Here is a 25,869-nt window from a genome sequence, read left to right as displayed (position 1 = left end):
GACTTGGCCTGCACTGCAGCCTTGCATCCTACACCAAGGATTGAGGTTGGATTTCACTTGTCAAGACTTCATAACATACTTAGATTCATAGATCCATATATTTTAAGGCCAGAAGGGAACATTAGATCATATTGTCTGACCTCCTGTATAGCACGGGCCAACTTCATCCAATTACCCCTGTAGTGAGCTCAATAACTTATGTCTGACTTCAGTATACCAGAAGGACCATAGTATGGTGTGTGATGATAAAGAAAAATAATATATTCTTTAGCAGGCTCTAAAATCCACAAATAGTGATGCCATAATTAGAGTTATAGGAACGAGAATGGCTAAACCATTTAGGGAAACATAGGAGATCATTCAACCACAACCACACATTAAATTTGTGGATGCAGAATCTGTTTCATTTAGAATGTGGGGGATGGTTTTGCTTCATTTCTTCTGGATTGGAGAATTTTGTGTGTTTTCAACTTCCTTATTAGATTTTGGGCTTGGTTGATTCACAGCTAAACAAAGTGCCTGTTTGAAAATCAAACACAATATTATACCAGGAATTTGGTGAGGTGGAGAATCTTATGTGCAAACCTTTTTAACAAAACTGTAATCAATCAGCTAATTAGATCTAAAGCCAGAATAAAGATTTATTGACTGGGGGGAATTTACACTCCTCACATAAAGTAGGCATCATGTGGGGAACAGTAGGAATACCCCCAAACCAGAGCAGTAAGCACATGTGCAGCTGATCTGCAGTAGCTTTGGGCTGCTGAACACCTCGTAAGTAGGATTTGTGATGAGTTGATCCATGCTATTCATGGAAGCATTGGCCACACTCTAGAGACCCCACACGGCATCCCTATCGCCTGTCTCTTATGCATGGTACCTTGGCTTTAGTTTCATTATAGCATTCTGTCTGACTGGAGCAGGACTGACAGGATTTCACCCTAGATTTGGTTAAAAGAACTTTAATTGACCCTGCAAAAAAATGGCAGGATTATTTAATACATGTGGGGCTTGATTTTCTGAGCACTCACAATTCTTGTTGATTTCAGTGGAAACAAAGGGTGCCCAGCACCTCTGAAAATCAGGCTTATATTGTAATACTCACCAATGTACTTCTCATTGTCATCTTGTTCAGTCTGTGTCAGACGATATTATCGCCTTTACATTTACCCATTGTCTGTGTGCTTGTTCCACATGCCATTCATTCTGCCGGCATTTTAATGCTGTATTTTAGCAACAGCAACTCCGCTTTGAAAGACAACTGGACTCCTATGAGCAGAGGCAGCTGCAATGTGTAATCTTATATCAAATGGCTTCCTCATATTTTTATAATCTGGAAAAATTCCTTGTATCAAGAAATTGGCTAAAAATTATTACAATCTATAATCCCAGTGACAAATATTTGACTGTTTTATTGTTTATAGGTTTTTCTATGATGCTCATCAATATAATATCTAAGTGTCTCAAATACATTAGTGAATTTTGCTTTAACACCCTCTGTGACTGAGAGGAATATCTTCATTTTATAGATGAAGAACAGAGACAGACACATTAAATGAGTTGCTGAATGTCAGCCAGAAAGCCTCCGGCTGAGCAAGGCATGGAACCCAGAAAGCCCCATGCCCTTGCTGCCAGTCGTAACTTAAGTACTTGAAAACCTTGTTAAAATTCTGCTAGTTAAATGTATCAATCATCATGACATTTTTGCATCATTATAATGATTCTGGAACAAGCCATTCCACAATAACTACAATGCTTAAATCAATAAGTGCTGTTGCACCAGGGTGCACCTACAAGCAGGAAACTTAAATGGAGGGGAAACTAGAGGTATGGGGAGATGGTGGCAAAGAAACGAACCAGCCTGACAGTTCAGCCAGTAGGGGCCCAAATCAACCAAAACAGGGAATGCTGCATTGGAAGGGAGGGGGGTAAAATGGGGCTCAGCTAGGGCTACTTCTCCCCTCACCACTGTGCAGAGGAGACACCTGTACACTCTGAGGGCACTAGAACTGAGGTGGTGTCTCCCATCTCCCTCGTCATGTGGGCTTGGGACAAAAAAAAAAAGCAGAGAGGAGCCAGCTGGAGACTCCAGTCTGTTGAGGCAGAAGCAGCCAAAGCAGGGACCTCTGGACATTCAGAGAATTCTCTACAGTTTTGACGGGACTTTCTTGGCCTGGTGCTGATTGGCTCCAAACTTCCTGCTCCCCCATCTCCTCCTCCCTAACAGCCTCTTCACCTAAGCTTCACTTCACACTTGCCCCTCTTTTTCCTTGCTCTGCCCCCCCCCACCCCTTTTTCCCCATGTAGCTTGAGGTTCTCCTCCTAACCCCTCCCCTCAATAAATAAATAAATAAATAGATAGATAGTGGAACGTGCCATTGGCTGCCATTGCATTGTCTGTTGGTGTGTTCTGCCCCTTCCCCTATTCTACGTCTGTCTGGTCTGTTTAGACTGTAAGCTCCTTGGGGCAGAAACTGCCTGCTACTGTGTGCCCAGTGCCTAGTCCAAGGGGTCCACACTTTCGGCTGGTACTTTGGCACTACTGTAACAAATGTATTAAAATAAATACAAAGATGTCACAGACCAAAGAGAATTGGTTAAAGTAGATTGAAATAGGAGGGAGAGTTCTTACCACACCAGCCAAGGAGGAAGCCCAGAGGTTGCTCATCCCAGCCCATGTAGTTTTCTGCAAATAAACAAATACATCAGGGCTACAAAGTCTCTTGATCAATATAATCACTAACCTACTCCACAAAATATATATTTAAGAGATGGTTTAAAATAATTTATTAGAAGGCTTAACTACCTGATTTCCTCCATGTTTTTCTTTGGTGTCTGACTTGTTCATGTAATACTGGCAGCTGTAATCACTCAAGAAAAACTCTAATCCAGTGGTTCCCAAACTTGTTCTGCTGCTTGTGCAGGGAAAGCCCCTGGTGGGCCGGGCTGGTTTGTTTACCTGCCGCGTCCACCGTCGTTCACTGCTCCAGGCCAATGGGAGCTGCTGGAAGCGGTGAAACAAGTTTGGGAACCACTGCTCTAATCACTCAGGCCCCTCAAAATCACAAGATATGGCTTAACAATCACAAGTTTAAATATAAATAAATAAATGTAGGGTTCTTATTTCCCTTCTGGGTTTTGAGCCTTTAAAGTTTATATTTTCAAACTTTTCTCTGCAAGCATGATGGCTAGAAACTTACTTTGTGTTTTAAATAAAAGCGGAGAGTCTCACATAATCACATGACTCCAGGAACTAGAGCTTTAAGAAAGACATCAAATATTGTATGACAAGATCATAAGTGAGACAGTTGGCAACACTGTCATGTTAGTGCTCCAGGGAGAAGATTGTCCCTTGGAATACCCCTGTTTTTCAACCAGACCCCCTGACTCAGGTGCTACTCTCCCCCTCACACACCAGCTGTAGTTTTTGGCAAGCGGCCCATTTTCAAAAATACCACCTGAGTCCCAGCCTCTTAAGACATCACTGCATACACTTGTCTTCAGCAGCTATTCTTTGACTAAGGACTTACTAGCACAGACGTACACCAGCATGAATCAATGAAGTAAAAGTGCAAAGTGGTATTAAAATGTCTCAGCACACCCAATACCTGTTTATCTTGACTATCGTATGCATGGATTATCATGGGCTATTGTTTACAGACAGACATCAAGGGAACTGTAAGTACCATGCAAACTGAGTGCTAAGTCTGTGTGTTTTTGATGGCACCAGAATTCTGTATCACACATCCTTTGTATATATTTCACTAATATTGTAGGAGCAACAATAGTAATATACAAAGGAGCAATTATTATGGCAAATCAAGATTTTTGTTTTTAATATGGGAAACAGTTATTGCAATGCAATAAGATTTGGGTAACGACACAGTGAAATTTTAAGTTGCAAAAGTGGCAGCTATTTTGGATGCCATATTCAGAAGGAAGTTGGATCTCTGCAGACTTTCATAATCTGTAGGGGGCAGATTTTCAAAACATGGCTTCCCTTTGTGCACATGGAACTTGGTATCATGCTGTCTTGAGTAAACAATTTTGGGGCACAATTTATATACAAAATCTATTTGCATGTGCAAATCAAGCATAAAAATCATGAGCAAACAGGCTTTATTCAGTTTAGGCAGATGTTTTACCTTGCCATCATCAGGTACCACTACTGCTTCAGTTTGCCTTTTCTGTTTTGGGTAGTTCTTTAGCCAAACAAAAAAAAGTCACCCTTTCGAGGTAAACAAAAGCCTTTTGCCCATTTCCTTTCTCTCTGGACCACAGCCCTCTCTCAGGATTTGTACAACTTTCCCCCTATTGGTAGCAGAGATCCACAAGAACTTCACCTTCTCTATGCATTCTTCTGCTCTTTTATCAGGATTTCCTCCTTTTGATGTGCTTTTCCTCTTCCTCCCTTCCTCAGAGTACTGTCAAAGCCAAATCATGGGCAGCCATACCTTGTGGTCAGAGCCAGAGTCCACAGACAGGAGTTGAGAGTCAGCTGTGCCAGGATACCAGGAGGTCAGAAGTGGACAAACTGGAGATTAGAACCACAGGTTAGTAACCAGAGGCAGGCCAGGTCAGGACACCAGGGGAGGTCAAAGGCAGGAGACAAACTGGAGACTAGAACCACAAATCAGAGGTCAGGAACCAAGCCAGGGTAGAGGGAAGGCACAAGGTGGATCTCAGTTGTTCAGACAGCTTCCCGATCCTCTTCTTGCCTTAAGTAGGGCCAGTGGGCCAATCGGCTGCTCTGGACTTCTCCAATAGGACGTCAGGAGCAAAGCCTCAAACTGGGGCTGTGGTTCATAGGACCTGAGTCAGCAGTTACAAGCAGGCTGCCAAGTAGAAGGTTGAAATGTGGCTGCTCCTATGGACTTGATTTTGAGGTGCTTGGGTAATGACAGGTACTTCAAGATCATTCACTTTATATTTCCCTCCCCAACTTTATATATCTTTATTCTCTGTCCCAGTGTCACTTAGACTTTATGCTCTCTGGTGTTCCTTACCCTTCTATTTAAACCACTACAAACCTTGGTCTTCTCTCTCTCACAAGGATATGGCGTTTATTTCATCCCCACCCTATTACCCAGCATTCCTTGTACAACCTATAATTCCCACAATCTCACTGGCACCTAAAAGCCTCTAATGCCTCTCTGTTTAAAAAGGATTGTACTGAGCCAGTAGCTTGCATTAAAGGACCCAGCACACCCTATTACACTCATACATGCTACATAAATAGCAGTGATATGTGTGCAACAGTTGCACACCCAAGTGCTTTGTGGGCACAAAACTGCACAAGCACAATAAAGGTTAGGTTGAGATACCATTGAAAAGTTAGCCATAATATTACTGGAAATGGAGGGTGAGGGGGACGACAAACAAATGTTTAATGTAGCCCCATAAATGAAGGGTTTGCAACTTTCAAGGATATACAAGGTGGCCCTCAGGAGTATTCAAGGATAATAGCTTTAGAGACAAACCAGACTCCATTTTGTGCTTGTACAAATTACTTATACATGCAGGTATTGCACACTATCAATTCTATATCTTATTCATATTAAATTCATTTGTGCCAAAGAATTTGTGCTAGAATTTACATGCAATCTGTTTATCAAGTAAGAGTACAGAAGTGGGCATCGAACTGGGGCCTCAGTCTTCATGCATGAGCCTCCACTGCCTCAGACAAAAGACTCAGCCAAGGCTGTAGTAGGATCATTGCTCTCTAGGTGACCTAGTCACTTCCAGAGGAGAACAGAGCACAACATCGAGTGGGCATGGCTTACATATGTAAAAGTAGTATGTTTGAGTGATTATGCATAAAGGGTTGCATGTGCATTAATGTGGCCATATTTTAAAAATATGGTCCATCCAATTAATGACATTGTAAACTGATTGCTAGTAAGTAAAAAAAAAAAAGTACCAAATTATCTGCTGGAGTAAGTGTGTGAAACACTATTTACATGACTGGTGCTACAATCATTTACACCAGCAAAGAATTTGGTCCTTTGTTCATTTTTTGTGTGTGCTAGTGTCTACACTTTTCAAAAGTCACATTTTTATGTGTATGTATTTGTTCTATACACTATAACTATGCAATGAGATAGCAGTTCTTAATACAACTTTTTACTAGCTGCTAGTAGGATTTGGCCACATCCATTACCAGTCTCATTGTGTTTGGACTAAAGACTTTCAGTTTTATATTTTAAGTCTATGATTTGAGTAATGAATTTAAATTATAGGCATATCTTGAACAAGATCTTTTTCTATGTATTTAGATGGGCTATTATTTCTCATAATTAGATGTCATATAATGAGACAATCTAACTTGAGCATTACAAAGAAAACCACCTCTTTTTTTAGATGGATTCCTACCACTAACTGAAACAGCAAACATTCAATCTAAAAAATGTGAATTTCGATTGAGTTGGTTATCTGCCAGTTACAGAATATCTATGATAGTTCACTTCCATCCATAATTCACTCCTTGAGCAGGATCTCATTTGTACCAAGGGAAGGAGATGTCCTGCTTTTATTTAGTGAATACTGGTTTTAAGTGAGCTGTAATGCAAAATGCCCTTGTTTCTCATGCACTCTGTGATGACCTTTCTGAAAGGTAGATCCTCCCCTCCAGTCTCCGTGCAAAGCGAATTCTGCAGAAGAAAAACTATACTGCTCTTCATTCTTCATTATGCAACAGTCCTTACTCAGCCAACTCTTCCATTATTCAGTTTAACTGCTCACAGTATATTTTTGTTAACAAAATTTATGATCCTGACATAACTTATGCATATGAATACATTCATTCACTTGAGTAGTGCAATTGACTTCAACAGAATGACTCACCTAAGTAAAGGTAGTCATGAGTGTAAATATTTGAAGGACTGGGCCCAAAGACTATTTTAGTACACCTGCCCATTAATATTTTTCAGTACAGATGTTTTGGGAAATGATTTCAATTGAAAAAAGTCAACATTTACTGGTTAACAAGTCAAATATAATATGAATTAAATACAATAATACTGGTTCTTTGCAATATACTGTGTTTATGATATCAAAGCACTTTACAAACATTAATTAATCTAAATTAATTATAATAATTATAGGAAACCCCATGAGTTGGGCAGGTATTATTATCCCCATCCTACAAATAGAGAAGCCGAGTCTTAGAGAGGTCAAGTGACTTTCCATGGTCACAAGTAAGCTGAATCACAGCCAAGAATAGAATCTGGATGTCTTGATTTCTACTTCCATGCTTAGTCCTTGATCCAGCAATCCAGCAAATCCAAACTGACTTCAACAGGCCAACTTGTACTTAAGTGCTTTGCTGGAATTAATGATTATACCACCTTCTTTCCTGGAAATATTAATACTTCCTATTCAATCTCAGTGTGTGTGCTACTCCAATGCTTCTTCCCTCCCCCACCCCATAGCTCCCCATTTCTCATGGACATACATGTATTCTTATCTCTTTACTTTTATTTACTTTAAAAGAAATGTTGAGTTTAATACACCCTTTCCTCTGAGTTCGTTTGTTACACAGTGTCTAGTCTGCACCTAGGTATTTCCTCTGGGCAAGCACAGTCCCAATTTGCTTTGCCATAAACACTGGGCAAAGGTTGTTTTTAAGAAGTCAATTTTATAAGCACATTCCTTTCTTTATTTAAACATATGTGAAATTATGTAAAAGGAAATGTTAATTAAACAGTCCTTGGGCTTTTAGCAAGTACCAATGTGGCCTTTGAGATCTTTGAACACCGTTTTCAAACTGGGTTGCCTAAAATCAGTGTACTGACTTCAGTAAAGCTACAGCTATTGAAGTCCATAGTGTGAAGTCCTGAACTTGCTGGTAGTGGGTACATTAGGGTAGGAGCAGAGTGGAGAGGCACCAGGCATTCAGTGAATAAAAGATGAAGGCATTTACACTGTATGATGGGTCAGATAATGTTGCTCTTTGAAATGCAGTAGGGTGTATGCCAATGGCTAACACATGCTGCAGATGGCTGGTTTTGTGGTAGCTGACTGGGGAGCTGGTTGACAGATACACTTCTTTTGAACTATGATGCATCATGGGAATGGGTCAGTCTCTCTCACAGTCCCCTTAATTCTCTATAATGCAAGTCTGCCCTGGTGCTGGAAGAGGGAAAAATTCCCTATGCTACATTTCAACCACACAGAGGGAAATTTCTTTCCCTTATATCAGTATTATAATTATTTAGATGATGGTAGCACCCAAAATGTGTTAAATTCTTTCAAAACACAAATAAAGACACAGGACCTGATTCTCATTTACCAGTAGGCCATTTTATACCTCTTTGGCAGTGCAAAGGAGCCTTAAAATGAGTGGTGTTAGTTACAGTAATGTAAGTTACTGTATATTAACGGGAAATGGTTCACAAAAGAGCTACAGGAATGATCCAAGGTCTGAAATAACAAGCCTTATAGTGAAAGATTTAAGAAGCCAAATCTGTTTAGTTTATCCAAGAGAAGGTTAAGAATTTACAAATAACGACTTGGGGAGGAAATTTCTGAAAGTAGCCATCTTTTTAACAGAAAAGAGCTTAAAATTCCAGTGGTTGAAAGCTATAACTAGACCAATTCAGACTAGAAATCAGGCACAGATTTTTTTATGATTCTTCCCCCCCTGCACTGGGGAGGAGGATTACTTAGGGATGTAGTGGATGCTCCATCATTTGAAGTGAAATCAAGACTAAATCTCTTTCTAAAAATGTACTGTATTTCAAACAGAAATTATGATGCAAATGTTTCTTAGTGAAATTTTCTAGCTTGCGTTATGCAGATCAGACTAGATGAGCATAAGAACTGTGAATTATACTGGCAGAGAGGTGTAAAACAGTCTGAGTGTAAATGAGATTCAGAATCTATCTTAAAATACATACAATTTGAAAAGGATCTGCATCATAATAAGGAAAGATTAAGAGCAATATGGAATCATTTAGGTAGAAGGCACACAGAGTCCTCAATTTATCAATAGAATGTTTAAATTCTCATTGAGTCTGAGGATATTAGTATTGTCCCATGAGTTTTTCCAGAACCTTAGCACCTGCTGTTATAACTTTTCTGTACTTCTATTTCTTTCTGTTTCTGATTGGTGAAGCTATGTCAAATTCATCTCTAGCCACAGGAGTAATATTTATAAATGTTCAAAGCAAAAGGCAATAATAATTGTCAGTCCTACCAATAAAATAATGCAGGAAAACAAAGGATTTCAACTTAATGTGGTGATAACTCCAAGATAACTCCTATTCTTCTGGGAAGCCATGCCAACACCACCCCAAAAGAAGACGATGTCTGGCCAGAGGAGAAGAGTGAAACAAGCCCAGGCCACTCACCGAAGTAAGCAGGTGTACCCCAGCAGACAAAAGAAGTGCTAGTATCTACTTTCTTGTTGAGGTGATTGAAAGTGGCATAAGCAGTTAGCAAGTACTGGGTGGAGGTGACTGTTGCTGCCATTGCTGCTTCCTTGCAAAGAAGGGTCTTCTGCTTTTGCTCCTCAGGAGAGAGAGCGGTCCCATGCTGTAGCTGCTTCTTTTTTGAGAGGGCAGGGGAGTCCCCTCCCACCATCAAGTTAAGGTCATATTTTGCTAAGGTGTTGGTACATGGGGAGGGAGCCATGGACATCCCCATGTTATTATTTTTGTAGGGTCCTGGCTTGCCTTAATATGTCTTTGCCTAGAAATAGAAAAAGAGATGAATGATTAACTGTAAATCTCAGAATAAATGGTAATTAAATGGCTCAGGAGACTGGTAATGGTATATAGTGCCTTTTACCTGTAGGTTACCAACTTGAATCCAGACCAGGCTGATACATTTTCAAAGGATTTATCAACAGGTGGTTTTTCGGCAGCCTGTGTCAAAAGAGTTGGTCATCTCAGTCCTCTCTCTCATAAACAAGAATCTGCATGACAAAACAAACATCCTATTTGGTGCTGATTGGCATGCTTGTCAGAGAACCCAAGCCAGGATAGTAAACTACCCTCTCAACCCTAAAATGTATTTAGCTAGTTGAGGTTTGAGTCACAGTGACAGATGGTGTCTGGAACCTCAGACCTTCACTTCTTATGCTATAGCTGTTCCATGGATAAAGAAAGGACATTACTAGAACAGTCAGTACAGCAGCTTGTGCAAACACTACATTCACTTCATTTTTTTTCAACTGTTAAAAAAAATAAACTGCCCACAGAGATGAGGGAAATTTATAATTTCTATAATTCCCTGACATTATGATAGAGTAGAGCTTTTCTAACAGTATAATTTCCTCCACATAATCTATTTTAACCCTATTTCACGTTTCAAAAATTGTACCAAACTCTTTTTCTGTCTTCCAGGTAAGTTAAAGCTCAAGTCTGACTTTACTGGAGTTATTCTGGATTTACCACTGTCTGACCAAAGTAGGCTGTGATCCAGGAAAATATTAAAGCACATTAATTTTAAGCAGATCAGTACTGAAGTCAATGGGACTTCTCAGAGGCTTAAAGATAAGCATATTGTATAGGGCATTATTGAATTAAGGCTTTAACAGTGAGGACCAGATACACAAAAAGTATTTAGGCATCAAACCTCTGTAACAGGTTGGGACTCACCACCATGGCACCTCCAGCTGGTCGCCCAGGGAATTAGCTCAGTCCATGGGGAGCGCCCTCTGCTGGTGGTGTCCCATCCTTTGTCTGTTCTCTGCTGGGGTCCGGACCCACGTTGCTCCCCGCTCAGCGATGTTCGTTTCAGGCCACTGCCCTCCGGCAGGGCCCTTTAGTCCATCCTCACCCCCTTCTGGGCGGGGAGGTAAAAAGCAGTCTCTCTCTGCGCCCCAGCCACAGTGATCAACCACACCCCAAAGTCTAACCCCTTGTGTCAGGGGTCTGGTGCAGTCCGCTACTGTCACGTCCAATGGCTGGGTGTATGTGCAAGGGGCAAACCCAGGCCCACCCTTCACACTGGGTCCCAACCCAGGGACCCTTTGGCGGCAGCCTTCCTGCCCTCCTTCTCTCCCCTTGTGCGTCTCTCTCCCTGGGCCACTTCCCCTTCAGTCCCCTTTGCACTGGCTAGGCCCTTCCCATAGGGCCTGCAGCCTGGCAGGTAGTGGGCTGGAGTTCCCTTTAGTTCCCCCCAAGCCTGCCCAGCACTGTGCTGTCCCAGGTGCTAGTCTCCTCATGCAGGAGACAGACCTTCACCCTTTGAAGGCCAGGGAGAGACTGCCTGTTGATCTTCTGGGCAGCCTTTATATAGGGCCTAGCCTAGCCCTGATTGGCTGGCTCTAATGTCGGTCCTGATTGGCTCTCAGTAGGTCCTTCTCTAATTGGCTGCTGGCCTGCACAGCTGCTCTGGCCTACTCTAGGCCCCTCTCAATGAGAGTTAGGCTTTGTCTACACTACACAGCTTTTAGCAACATGACCGTGTCGACACAGCTGTGTCGCTAAAAGTCGGCCAGTGTAAACGCTGTTTGTCAGCACTTTTGCCGACAAAAGGGTGTTCACGTTGTCGACAGGAGAGCACTCCTGCCAACAATGAACTGATTACCCTGCCACTTGCTGCGCAAAACTTTTGTTTTTCAGGGAGGGAGGGGTGCTTTTTTAAGCACCTGTGAATGATAAAAGTTCTGTAGCTGAATTGGCAGTGTAGACAAAGCCTCAGTCACCTAAATACAGTTAAGAATCTACATCTTACAGGATTTTCAACAGCATTTATTCAGGTTAGGTTCCTTTTCCCATTGAAGTCAATAGGAGTTAATTGCCTAAATCACTTTGGCAATTTTGAAAATCTCAGTTGCTGCCTATATACCTTTTGAAAATCTGGCCCTAAATCTCTTTATAAAAAGATTTCTATTATAGGATATTGTTAGACTTGGGTATATAATTAATCAATAAATATTTTAATTAAAATGTTATGTCAAATAGTCAATGAGATGTACTTGAGTGGCTCCAGCTCTTGCTACAACCCTCCCAAAATGCTAATGAAACTTACCTGTAAAAATAATTATTAGTTCAATGATAGCTGACTAGACAGAACATATTGTTTCTCTGGGATTTTACTGCATGGACTTCTCTTTCTCTTTGGAAATGTAATTTTCTTTTTTAAATCTAGAAAGGGAGCTTTTTTTTTTTTAGAATTTGTTGGACTGTGACACAGCTATAACCTCAGTAAAACAAAATGATTGTCTGTAATTTGGGCTTTAACTTAGTCACATAATGAGAAAAGTTTGGTCAAATTTTAGAAGCATTAAATAAATTTTAAAATGGATATATTTGCAGGAAATTATATTCCCCTAGAAGGCCTTGCTAAGTCACAATGACATGAACATCACAGAAAATGCTAGGTTACCCCATCTGCTATATTTTAATGCCTAAGTATTAAATTGTGACTTTAGGCACTGCCCCAAGTCATGGGAGCACCAGGAAACATTGTGTCTCAGGTTCTCCTCTCAGGTTCCCCAGTTACTGTGTATGATGGGAGTCATTTGTATTACCTCTATTGGGCCATAGCCCTTCGACACTCCTAGCAACCTGAGCAAAAACCTAGATAGTATAAATGGGGAGTGGGAATAAGTCAACCCTGCAACTCTCCTGTATGGGCACATTATAGGGGGAACAGGGGCAGCTATCAGAGGAGTTTTGCAAGGGAGTGTTTAGAGAGAGAGTAGAACAGCTGAATATACTTGATCAACATTCTCTAAACTTAGAGTAATAAACAGCCCACCCCAAAGACAAAACTCAACAAAAAGCTGCAAGAGTATAAAGAATGCAGACAGAACTCTAGCCTTCTTCAAATCATCTTCAAATTTTGCCACCTCGCTGTTTACCCCTTTTTCTAGATCATTTATGAATATGTTGAACAGCAGTGGTCCCAGTACAGATTCCTGGGGGACACCACTATTTATATCTCTACATTCTGAAAACTGAACATTTATTCCTACCCTTTGTTTCCTATCTTTTAACCAGTTACCAATCCATGAGAGGACCTTTCCTCTTAGCCTGTGCCAGCTTACTTTGCTTAAGAGCCTTTGGTGAGGGACCTTGTCAAAGGCTTTCTGAAAATCTAAGTACACTATATTCACTTGATCACTCTTGTCCACATTCTTTTTGACCCCCTCAAAGAAAATTAGTAGCTTGGTGAGACATGATTTCCTTTTACAAAAACCATGCTGACTCTTCCCCCAACAAATTGTGTTCATTTATGTGTCGGATAATTCTGTTCTTTACTATAGTTTCAATCAATTTGCCTGGTACTGAAGTTAGACTTACTGGCCTGTAATTGTCAGGATTGCCGGTGGAGCCTTCTTAAAAAATTGATGTCACATTAGCTATTCTCCAGTCATCTAGTACCAAAGATGATTTAAATGATAAGTTAAATACCACAGTTAGAAGTTCTGCTATTTCAAAAAAGCAGAGGTGTCCTGCCAGGCTATTCATTTGGGACCTCTAATCCCACTCCTTCAGAGGGAGCAGTGTCTCTGGTTGTTTCTCAGTAGCCAGTCTGGTATAGTTTTCCATACTATTAACATATATCTGTTGCCCTTGTCCCCGAAGAATTCTGTCAGGTTGTGCTTGCCAACAAAGAGGAAAATGCCTAGTCTCAATGGAAAGTAGGAGGAAGATTGGAGATCATCTGGGAGGGAGCTGCTGGAGTGCCAGAAATTTTTGCCAATTAGCTGGTCTGTCAGGAAATAGGAAGAGCAGCCCATCTATTGGATTATTGTGTTGTTACCAGACACCAGCTTTAATACACACACTCTGACTAATACACAGACAAAATATAAAATATGATTTTAATAACATCTTATCCTGTATCTCTTCATCATTAGCATGCTTTTATCATGTGCCAACAATGTACCCAGTGGTGTTAAAAACGTATAAAAGACACGGTCCTGCCTGAATGAGCATGCAATGTGGAGTAGCTAAAAGCTGGGGGGAGGGATAGCTCAGTGGTTTGAGCATTGGCCTGCTAAACCCACTGTTGTGAGTTTAATCCTTAAAGGGGCCATTTAGGGATCTGGGGCAAAAATCTGTCTGGGGATTGGTCCTGCTTTAAAGCAGGGGGTTGGATTAGATGATCTCCTGAAGTCCCTTCCAACCCTGATATTCTATGAAAAGCAGTTTAGACACATTGGGCTTAGACACATGTAAATCCAGTGAAGACAGTGGCATTGCATGATTATAACTGAGGACAGAACTTGGCCTAATAGGCCAATATTTTCTGAAAGACACTAGTGATTTTGGATGCCTCAATTTTTGGGTGTCCAGTCTGAGACACTTTAAGGGGGTCTGTTTTTTTCAGAAGACAGGCATTCAGCACTTTCTGAAAATTAGGCTCCTTTAAAGTGCCTCAGGTTGGGTACTGAAAAACGGAGGCACCCACACTCACTAGTCATTTTGAAAATCTTGGCTATCTAATATAAAAGGTACCTGACTGAGTCAGTTAATGAGAGGAATCTTGCTAAAGGCACTGCTGAAATTCTCTCCCTTCATTAGCATCTCATTGTTTTCCTTAACTCCTTCACTACAGCCAGTTATCCTTCAGTAGCAGCGTAAAAACACATTACCAACCTGTTTAAGCCCCAAATTTGATTTACCTTAACAACATAATGAATGGACTTGGGGAAAATCAACTGGATGTTAAGTATCTAATTTTAATTAACTGACTGCAGAGGAATTTAAACCAAATAAGCACATTCTGGAGCCTACAAAAAAGAATGTTTTATGCTCTTTCTGCTGCCTCTGCAGAACCAGTGAAGCACTACTCCTCCAAGCTGAGCCAACATCACTGATATTGCTGCTTCTGCACAATGATGTCTTGACACTAGGTAAGTGTATGCTGCTGTTTAGCAAGACAATCATGTTAATTTCATCTCCATTCAAAACACAGGAAAAATCAAAGTTTGCAAATGAAAATCATTGGACATATTATTGTATTTTCATGTACCTTATTACAAACATCATAGGGAAATATAATAATGTGATGAAGCAGAGGAACTGCCCACCAACATGGAAGGGGTTGAAGAGAGTCTTTGGGCCCACCTACCCCTGCCCCATCATACCTGCAGTCAATGCCGGGCCTGGAGGGGAGAGAAAAGGAAGAAGCCTGGTTCAGTTTCGGGCCGATTGGTAAAGAGGCAGGAGCTAGCTGCCTCTCTGCCTGAGGGGAAGGATCACTAGCTTGCCAGCTAAGGCAGCTACCAGTAACCAAACACTGTCTTCCTGGCCAGAGGAGGCAGTGAGAGGCACTGAGGAGCACCCAGCCTAAAAGGATCCTGGGTGACCAAAGCTCAGAGACTTCTGGGGTTTTGACCCCAGCAAACTTACAGCTGCCCAGTTTGGAGGAATCTGAAATCTCAACAGGACCCCACCCAAGGTCCACTAATAGAGACAAACCACCACAGGAACTTGGGGCCATGCCCCAAACTAAATGGACAGCGATAGGAAGTAGCCCAAGGCAGTGAACGTAGTCTTCCTGTAAAGACTGAGGCACCTCAACTAGAGAAGCAGGGGACCGGAAATCAAGTACTCAGACCACTAGTGTATCTGTATTATAATATCTTTCATGAAGTTGATCAAATATCATAATATCCTTATGATCACTCTACACTAGAATGTCTAAAGCAGAACTCATGTTAAAACTCCATTTTCCTTAAAATATTTATTTAATGTACTCTACAATAATTACCTTTGCAGGCTTACTTGTCATAGTCCCTGTATTTTGGATTCTTCACTGAACTTTTCATTTCACAGCTTCTAAGGAGGTCTCTAGATTCTTCTCAGCATATTGTGGTTATGATTATCACTTCACCAGCCCTTCTACCAATGCATTTGCTTTCATTTATCCTTGCTGTTTTCATCAGCCTCAAAATTCTTTCTGAAGAGACACAGGGAAGCAGAGAATACATAGAACACACAATACAATATTAAGCACATTAATAGAAGTGCCACAACATATTTCAAACAAGGAACTTCACTTCTCCTCTAGAGTCGACTTTGAAAGTTTCACTTTATCTTTCCTAACTAGGAATGCCTTGAACTCCTCCAGCACTCCTATTTGGACAGAGATGGGTTCCTCTGAACTACAGAGGTAAAATACTCCAAGAAGGGAAATGTACTTACACACACACCAGCATTGATAATTTCCATATTATGTATTTAATCAATGCATAGCAGGAGTCACACAAGAGAGAGATTGATATAAAGATTGTATTTGTCAACGGACAAGAGTTAAGATTGTACAAAAGAACATGACTTTGAAAGAAATCTTGTAAAGACAAACTTAGTCTACTCCATAAAATGATTGTAATTTCCCCAACAGGTAAACCAGTAGCAGATGGGTATGTGACAAAAAAATTCACCTCAATCTGTTGAGATTTAAGAGAATGCTTTATTCAACTTTCTTTTTCTATTGATTTGTTGGAATTTCTCCGTATAGTATTTTTATTCTTCCTATGCCAATAAGAGAAAGCATGAAGAGTAAAGATGGGCTATATAGGATTTGTCAAAATGCAGGAACTATTATTTTGGAGGAATGCTATTATTTTGGAGAAAGTGTTTAGATGCCCATGGCTAGGTTTTTAGCACTATTATCAAGCCAGGTGTATTTGTGTACTATATATTTTATTACACGTACAAAAACATACGTTAAAAGAACACTATCAAGGTTGTAAAGTCAAGCACTCAAAAGTTAGTAAATGACAGAATTAAGGTTACCTGTACAACCTTAATCCAGCCCCTTGTGCATATGCATTATGAGACATATTTTACATGATAACTTACTACTTTTTCTCCAAAGGACCTAGTACCAGAGAAACCCCACTTTGAAGTCCCGAGACTCCATCTTGTATCCCTAGCCTCCATTTTAAATAAGCAAAAGTCACTCCACCATTAGATTAAATTTGTAGGTCACATAGCACTGAAATTAGCAGGGGAGAAATTGGCAGGGAAAGCAGTGGTGAGATAATTGTTGACCACAAGGCTGGGCACCTTTTGAGTGCATTAGAGAGGATGTTGCAAAGTAGCATGAACATCTGCAGTGAGACAGTTGATCATGAGACTGGGTAGATTTTAAAATATGTTGCAAAATGGCAAATAATGAGGTAATTGTTGATCAGGAAGCTAGGTATGTTTGAAACAAATGTTGCAAGTGGTATGTGCACTGGAGAGGTCTAACAGAAAGATATTAGCAAAAGGAAGCAAAGTGACATGTCAATCAAGCCTGTCAGAAGAGGATATAAGGAGACACAGAGGACATCAGTGTATTCTGTTCGTTTGCTTTGCCCATTTGCAGGGCCGGCTCCAGACCCCAGCGTGCCAAGCAGGCATTGTCCCTGAGGCGGCATTGTCCCAGCAGGGCGGCATTTGGCTCCGGCGGACCTTCCGCAATCATGCCTGTGGGAGGTCCACCGGAGCTCCGGGACGAGCGGACCTGCCGTAGGCATGACTGCGGAGGGTCCCCTCTTCCCGCGGCTCCACTTGAGCTCCCGCAGGTATGACTGCGGCGGGTGTGCTGGTCCCGCGGCTCGGACGGAGTTCCCGCGGGACCGGGGAAGGGCAGCGAGCGCGCCGCCCTGCTTGGGGCGGCGTAATTTCTAGAGCCGCCCCTGCCCATTTGGTACTGTCCACCCAGTCCAGAAAAGAGGAGAAAAGGAAGATGAGAGAGAAAGAATCTAAAGACTGTTACCAGGAGCTGTCAGTGGCCTGTGAACTGATCACTGTAAGCAGGATGCAGCCATTTAGCATTACTTCAAACTGTGTGGTAATGTAGTTTGGGATGTTCTTTGGCTTGGGGGATTGGTTTTATAACACCAATAAGGGGATTGTTAGGCTGTTATTGTGTTAGTGATTTGTGTTATTTGTGATTTAGGCCTTTTTCTTTTTTTGTTGTTGTTGAAAGAATACTGCTTGTTTCCATCATTTTATCAGAAGGCTATATCTGTGTCGTCTGGGGGGTAACAGCTCCGAGCTATTCTGGGGGAGTTTCTGAAACAGGAAACCCCTGGCAAGCCCAAGATATTCCTTGGCCACCCTGGAGACCCATGCCTAATGAAAACAGATTAGTTATAATAGGCAAACAGGTGGGCTGTTTTAAGGGAACCCTTGGCAAACCTGGGAGGGAGTAAGGTAGGCTATTCTGGGGATACTTAAATCTGTTTTCAGGGTAACAGACCCTTCCCTATTTTAAGTATTTTTAGAATATGAGTGCAATCATGTTATATTTAGATTGTAAACTCTTTGGGGGGCAGGGACCATCTTTCTGATCTTTGTTTGTATAGTGCTAGCACCAGGGGGTCTTGGTTCATAATTGCATTACTGCAATATAAATAAAGTTCCCAGTTGGTGCAAGCACAGATCTGTGGTAGCTTCGCACAGTGAAATGCAAATGAAGCCAATGCAGCAGTATCAGGATTCTCAGCTTTTCTCTTTCTGCATTAAAAAAAATGAATTGAATTTTGGCTCTGGTTTAGTAGTTTTGCCCTGAATGATGGCTCAGAATTTTACCTTGTCATTTCTCCTCAGTGTCCAATTCCAAATTTAGTGCTGCACACAGATTATCATGAAGAAAACCTATTCCTTCCTTGAAGTAGCCACCAAGGACTCTGTCCATTGAAAACCAATTTTTGTGAGATATTTTCTTTTGTGATGCTGTAATCATCCTATCACTTGATACACAGAGTACCCCTTTCATTAGCCCTCATCAATACCCATTTCTTATTGCACAGATACTTTGAATTTTTATTGTTAATATTAATTTGAGATTTATGGACAACACAGATGACTTCCCCTTGCTTTCTGCTGTAACCAACGGTAATTCCCATGTATGCAATGGATGTATATAATGGAAGACATAGCATAGATTCATAGACTCTAGGACTGGAAGGGACCTCGAGAGGTCATCTAGTTCAGTCCCCTGCCCCCAGCATTTATCTGTCTGAAATGGAAACTCCACAACATGAAGAAAAAGGAAGCAAAACTTAGCAATATCTACTTCCTGGGCAAATGCAAGAAACAAGTCATCACCCCAGAGGTCTCACCATCTTTAACCCTCTGACTACTACATACAACTCCAAATGTGCTGAACATCTCTGCGGACAGACTTCAGAGAAACTAAGGAATCACTTATTGGACAGAAGTTGGTCCAATAAAAGATTTTTACCTTACCCACCTTGTCTCCAGTATTTCCCATGTCAGTTTCCACATTCCTCAGTCAGTGAGCCATGCCAGGCCAATCTGAAGAGTATGATCAAGGATAGATTGAACTGTGCAATTGGCGGTTCCAAAGTGCGTAGTTGATAAGCATTGTACGTGTGTTTAAAACACAGCAAGAGCTGCTTGGGGTGGTTAGTTCTTCTCTAGGTATAAATTAATTTTGACTGTGATGTCACTTCTCCATCCTATACTAGGTTTAGTCATGAGCTGTTACTTCTGACCAGAAATTTTCCTTCATTCTTGTAATTTTGGTGACTTGATTAAAAGATTTTTCTCTTAGTGTGATGTGCAGGTGGGGAAGAAGAACTCTTTCCAACTCCCTTTAGGAGCATTTTCCAGAGAATAGGACTTTTGAGAAGGTACAACCTTTACACTTTAAAGTTTATATCTGGATTCTAATAAACATGCACTGTGTGCTAATGATCAATGCTACTGTGATGGGCTCCTAAAGGAAAGGGATCAGTGAGACAATACGTGCCTAACTCATTGAAGACTTTGTAAATCAATATCAGAATCGTGAAGTAGACCAGGTAGTGTACAAGTATGCCAAGTCATGATGTGAAGTGTCCTGCTCAGCTCATTCTGGACTTTCATAAGGAAAAAAATATTACAAAAAGATTCCGTGTATGATTTCATTAAAAATGTTCACCAATTTCACCCATCTCTACTATATGTGGTAAGAACAATAGTTGCTTTACAGACAGTTAGCCTCACAGCTTCCTGTGAGGTAGACAAGTAATATTACAACACTTTGATAAATGAGTAAACTGAGACACCAAGAAATTGTGAAGTGTTCAAGATCACAAGTTGAACCAATGGCAGAGCCAGAATTAAAACATAGGAATCCTGACTCCCAGTCTGTTTCTCTAACCACTTACTGTTCCTGAAGAGAAGAGGAAAGGCAAGAGACATGTTGTAAGAAAAACTATTCTCCCATTTGTGTTGACCTGACTGGACCTAGGAAATACTGGAGCCTGCTATGAGATTTTCATTCCATTATATGGACCTGCATTTCAGACAAACATTTATCTTTTGAATCTGGCTCCGGCTGGTACCACATGCTCCCCTCTGATAAACCCCCCTCCAAACACACTTTTTCAATAAACTTTATGAACCATGGTTATACAGCAAACAAACTATGTAACATTTAAGGTGGATGTAACACAGACCTAAGCTGTTTAATGATCTTGTTGTCATCCATGTCTTCCTCTCCCTCAAATGCTTCTTGGGATCAAGCTACTGTACTAAAAATAGAAATGTAGCAATAGTTGCATAAGGAGGAGGAGGATTAGCTGCCCTTTGCCAATTTTAGACACTAGATACATACCTGGGGAGCTGGCCTCTCCTGCTGCTTGCCGCACCATGGCTACACTTCCATTTTTAGCCCACTAGCTCCATCACAGCTAGTGCAGGTATGTCTCCTTGAGCCAGAAAGTACACCTTCCAGCTGCAGTGTAGACATAGCCTGAGTCTTTCTGTGCCTCATTTCTTCATCTATAAAATGGGAAAACAGCACTTTCCTACCTCAAGGGGTGTGGTGATTAAAGACTGTGAGGCACTCAAATACTACAGTAAGCGTTGAGGAATACTTATAAGTACCTAAGATAAATAGGCATATATACCTAGCTAAACAGGATAGATTTGACAAATAAATAAACCCTTTACCTTATTTATTTTGTAAAGTGCTGCTTTGATGATGCTATGTAAATACAAAATATTACTGTGAACCAAACCAAATCTCTCAGCCTTTGAAGTTGGCCCATCACTCATAATATTTCATACATTTAAGATGCATAAATAAGAGGAACTTACCTTGAATAAATGCTTTAAAATGAACACTTGAAACACCTGTATTTCTCTCCATTGCTGCTCATGGGAAATTTGTGGGGTGGGGGGAAACGGTCATTTCTGAAATCTTATTAGTAACTTTATTGCAATGTTAATATTTAATAAAGTGCTAGTTAAAAGATAACTGAGATTGTAAAATTGTTCACTCTGTGCCAAGCCAGGGAAGAGGATTTGTTTTTAAACAGTCAACATGGTTCATGATGAATCTTTGGATGGGTTCTATCTTTTTCCTAAAGCCAGAACCTCTTCAGTAGTTAACCTACCTTTTTGGCCTTACTCTCCTTTGAATGCTAATCTCATGAAATAGCTCAGACTTATGGACAGAACTCACATTCATTAAGGTAATATCATGCCAAGGCATAGATGGAGAGCACTTTAAAGGGTGCTGCCTACTATCCCATCCACATTTATATGAATATTAATACTATCTTTGATAGCACCGGTGCAAAGTCCATTCCGTGCCCCCACAGGACTCAGGCAAGCTCCCTAGGTAACACTAGATATGTTAAGAGAGAACAATGCAAAAGCAGAGTAATTCACTCTTGATAGTAGTGCTCCCAGCTTAGGTTACTTTAGTAGGGCAACGTGTAGCACTGAAAACAAAATTACAGGAATTTGTACTCATTGGCTGTAAAAGCCATACTTGTGCTAACTCTCTTGGGGCAGCAGCAGATTGGAAGGGAAGTGTTTAGATCCAGGTTACATTTAGGAAAAAAAGGCATTTTAACAAATGAATAGGTTGCTCGATGGCCCACCCAAGTTTCAAACTTAGATAGCTACATTGGTTGTCCAGTTCTGCTTTTGGGTGTACAAATCAGCATCAGGGGCCTTTAAATTAACTGCAGTGCATTTTAAACTCCCTTCCATCACATTCTGTGATTAAGGGGGAGAGGAAGGATACTGAGTACTGGATATTATCTAATCAGAGAGACTAATAATGGGAAATGGCAATTTTCATTTCTAAGATGCTGGTTCTAATCCAGCCTGAAAGTCATTACTATCTGATAGCTATTCAACACCCTATATGAAATAAATGGATGGTTTCTATCTAGTCCCACAAATAGGTATGAGCAAGTGAATTAGCAGCCTAGCTGACAGTCTCTTTAGGAGAGCCAAGGGTTTAATTGGCATGGCAACTTAACTACCCTCTGACTTCAAAGGTTTTCCTCTGCATCAAGACTTTGTTACAGTGATGGGTGAGTGGAGGAAGACTGTGTTCATGTGTGCTGTGCCTGTTCTATGCATGAGGAGCGATATTCAGTCTCCAGTGCTATCTATAGTCATTTTCATGAACACTAAGTTTATTCCAGTTTATACAATTCCTACTTTCCTCCTTTTATCAAGATTTCCAATATTTTTGTCTGTAATTTGAGAGCAGGTCACTGTGCTGTCTTATGTGATATTTTGCTTTGAGAAGCCCAGCACTCTGCAATGTGGAACAAAAACAAATCCAAGCATTAGGATGACAAAGTGCAGGGGCCATTCTTTTCAATGGTACGTTCAATTTGCTTCTAATGAAAAATATGGCTCAGAACCACATAGAAGAAAAGACATCCTGAACTGCACAACTGCTAGAGGAAAAGGCAAAAACAGTAGGCAAATAAGTAACAGCAACAGATTGAAGTCATAGCCGGTGAATCCTCTCTCCCTTACCTACCTCTTTCCTTATAGAGAGGAGGTGGGCAAGGTGATCTCTTTTATTGGACCAACTTGTGTTGGTGAGAGACACAAGCCTGGTCTACACTACTGAGTTAGGTCGATGTAAGGTAGTTTACATCGACCTAACTCTGTGTCAACTCTAAAATGTAGCTCCCACCGATATAACTCGCCCACTACACCAACTTAATAATTCCACCTCCACAGAGGCACAGTGCTTAAGTTTGTGTGGACACTGTATTGCTTACATCATCTGTTGTCACCCAGGTTGACAGCCGGAGCCCCGCCAACCCAGGGCTGATGGCCCAAACTCTCAGTTCTGCCACCCCACAAGCTCCACCAGCCAGGAATGATAGCTGGAGTCCAGCAGCCAAAGCGGTGAGGCTCCAGCAGTCAGTGCTCCACAATGCCCCACTTAAGCACTCCTGGTGAGGACATGCACAACCGACAGAAGAAGCATAGTGTGAACACGAAGAGTCAATTTAATTATTGTGGTGGCTGGAAGTTGACTTAATTTTGTTGTGTAGATATGCTCACAAGCTTTTCAACTTCCACAGAGCTCTTCTTCAGGTCTCTACTCCTCTTCAGTTCTTTGTAGCTGGAAAGCTTGTCTCTCTCACCCACAGAAATTGTTCCAATAAAAGATATTACCTCACCCAAATTGTCTCTCTAATATTCTGGGACCAACATGGCTATAACACCTCTCTCTCTCTTTCCTGACACGTCACTACCGCCTTCCTTTTACCTTATCGGTACATTTATTTTCCTACCCCTCTCCTTTCATAGGCACATTGTCTGTTTTGACTGTAAGCTCTTCAGAATAAAGACCTTGTCTTCAGACGTGTATATTAAGCAGCAAGCACAGTTCTGGTGCCAAGCAAATTGTAAACAACAGCTGTTTAAATGTAGTGTAACAAAAGTGGTAAAGATGTGAAAGTAATACATTCAATGAAGTAGGTCATATTTAGGATTTCTCCTCTTCATGGGAAGAGCTAACCCCACTACAGGCCTTCCAGTGTTTTAAGAACTGGGATTAATAACATATTGCTTAAAATATTTGAAGAACTTCAAAAAGATCTCAAAAAACTAAGTGATTGGGCAACAAAATGGCAAATGAAATTTAATGTGGATAAATGTAAAGTAATGCACATTGGAAAAAATAACCCAAACTATACATACAATATGATGGGGGCTAATTTAGCAACAACTAATCAGGAAAGAGATCTTGGAATCTCTGAAGATATCCACGCAGTGTGCAGCAGCAGTCAAAAAAGCAAACAGGATGTTAGGAATCATTCAAAAAGGGATAGAGAATAAGACTGAGAATATCTTATTGCCCTTATATAAATCTATGGTATGCCCACATCTTGAATACTGAGTACAGATATGGTCTCCTTATCTCAAAAAAGATATACTGGCATTAGAAAAGGTTCAGAAAAGGGCAACTAAAATGATTAGGGGTTTGGAACGAGTCCTATATGAAGAGAGATTAAAGAGGCTAGGACTTTTCAGCTCGGACAAGAGGAGACTAAGGAGGGATATGATAGAGGTATATAAAATCATGAGTGGTGTGGAGAAAGTGAATAAGGAAAAGTTATTTACTTGTTCCCATAAGAACTAGGGGCCATCAAATGAAATTAATGGGCATCAGGTTTAAAACAAATAAAAGGAAGTTCTTCTTCACAAAGCGCACAGTCAACCTGTGGAACTCCTTTCCTAGATAAATTCATGGAGGTTAAGTCCATTAATGGCTATTAGCCAGGATGGGTAAGGAATGGGGTCCCTAGCCTCTGTCTTTCAGAGGGCAGAAATGGATGGCAGGAGAGAGATCACTTGATCATTACCTGTTAGGTTCACTCCCTCTGGGGCACCTGGCATTGGCCACTGTCCACAGACAGGATGCTGGGCTGGATGGACCCTTGGTCTGATCCAGTATGGCCATTCTTATGTTCTTATGTTCTTATAGTTGAGTGGTAAATCGACATTACATTTACATTTAATTTATCATATTGGCTCTGCTGTTGGCTCAAAACCATACATTTCTAACAAATATAATAGATTTAAAGCATAATTGCAAATATAGCGCCTTATTTTTCATTGCTAAATACGTAAGTAAGTAACATCAGGCTTCATTGGTACTTAGATGGAAGAATATCATGAAAAATCAAGCCAATTCAGTGGCATTCTTTCTCCTAAGCCAGTTATAAATAGATGCTTCAGCAACCCAGATAAAATGTGAACCATTTGTAATAATTATAATAAGTAGGGGTGTTAGCCCCAGCTTTATTTCCAATTTCCAATTCTATTAATTACATTTTGCTTAATTAAAATTGTACTGTAATTTCGATTAAACAAGCAATTCCTCACTTTCTCTTTTAAAATACTTTGCTTTGTGTTGTGAAAAACAGCCACTATAGATGAAATGATTCACATATATGAAAAGTCTACACTTTTGTGCTCAGGTAAACATTGATGTTCGTTGACTTAATGTCAATTTAAATACACAGATGTGAGATATGAGTATCCTCTTTAGGAGATCACATTTAAAAATTGGATCCACAATGTGTAGCTCACTTTGGAATATATCTGGATTAAGAAGGGAAGTAAATACAATGAATTAAACATATTAATTTTTATAACTGTCATTCTGTCTGGAGTGGCAACCTCAGGGCGGGATGTTAAGAAGCAGGGAAGAGACCCCAAACTGGTTGTATGTTCTATAATTATACTTCACCAACCCAGTAACAAGTGTGAACTTGTAAATCACTATAACAGTCTTACCACAGAGACACAGACAGCCCCCTTGTGCATTCCTATCTTGCCATTCAGGCAAGCTGAACTTTAGATCTTTGATTTATATACACCAAAGATCACAAAATATTCAGGTAACTCCCAGTCCCAAAGGACCAGTCACTTACCCCAGGTCAATTTGTACCTTAGGCCAGCACATCCCGTGGCCCATGCTGCTTCCCACAGCCCCCATTGGCCTGAAGCTGCGAACCACGGCCAGTGGGAGCCGTGATCGGCTAAACCTGTGGATGCGGCAGGTAAACAAACCTGCCCAGCGCGCCAGCGGCTTTCCCTGAACAAGCGGTGGACTGGCTTTGAGAACCACTGCCTTAGATCTCCCAGCTTATAGCCAATCCTATAGTAAACGATCCAAGGA

The 25,869-nt window shown here is 40.9% G+C and overlaps 1 long non-coding RNA gene across 1 annotated transcript; it reads right to left on the bottom strand.

Annotated features, from left to right (window-relative positions):
- Nucleotides 1-9,356: 9,356 nt before the first annotated feature.
- Nucleotides 9,357-15,804, bottom strand: LOC120399165. The gene is made up of 3 exons (XR_005595001.1): nucleotides 15,676-15,804; nucleotides 9,790-9,916; nucleotides 9,357-9,690 (listed from the first exon to the last, which is right to left on the bottom strand). It is a non-coding gene; the product is annotated as an uncharacterized LOC120399165 (long non-coding RNA).
- Nucleotides 15,805-25,869: the final 10,065 nt, after the last annotated feature.

The sequence above is a fragment of the Mauremys reevesii genome, linkage group 2 (assembly GCF_016161935.1).
Source record: "Mauremys reevesii isolate NIE-2019 linkage group 2, ASM1616193v1, whole genome shotgun sequence".
NCBI lineage: Eukaryota > Metazoa > Chordata > Testudines > Geoemydidae > Mauremys > Mauremys reevesii.
This window is presented reverse-complemented; position numbering and strand designations above follow the sequence as displayed.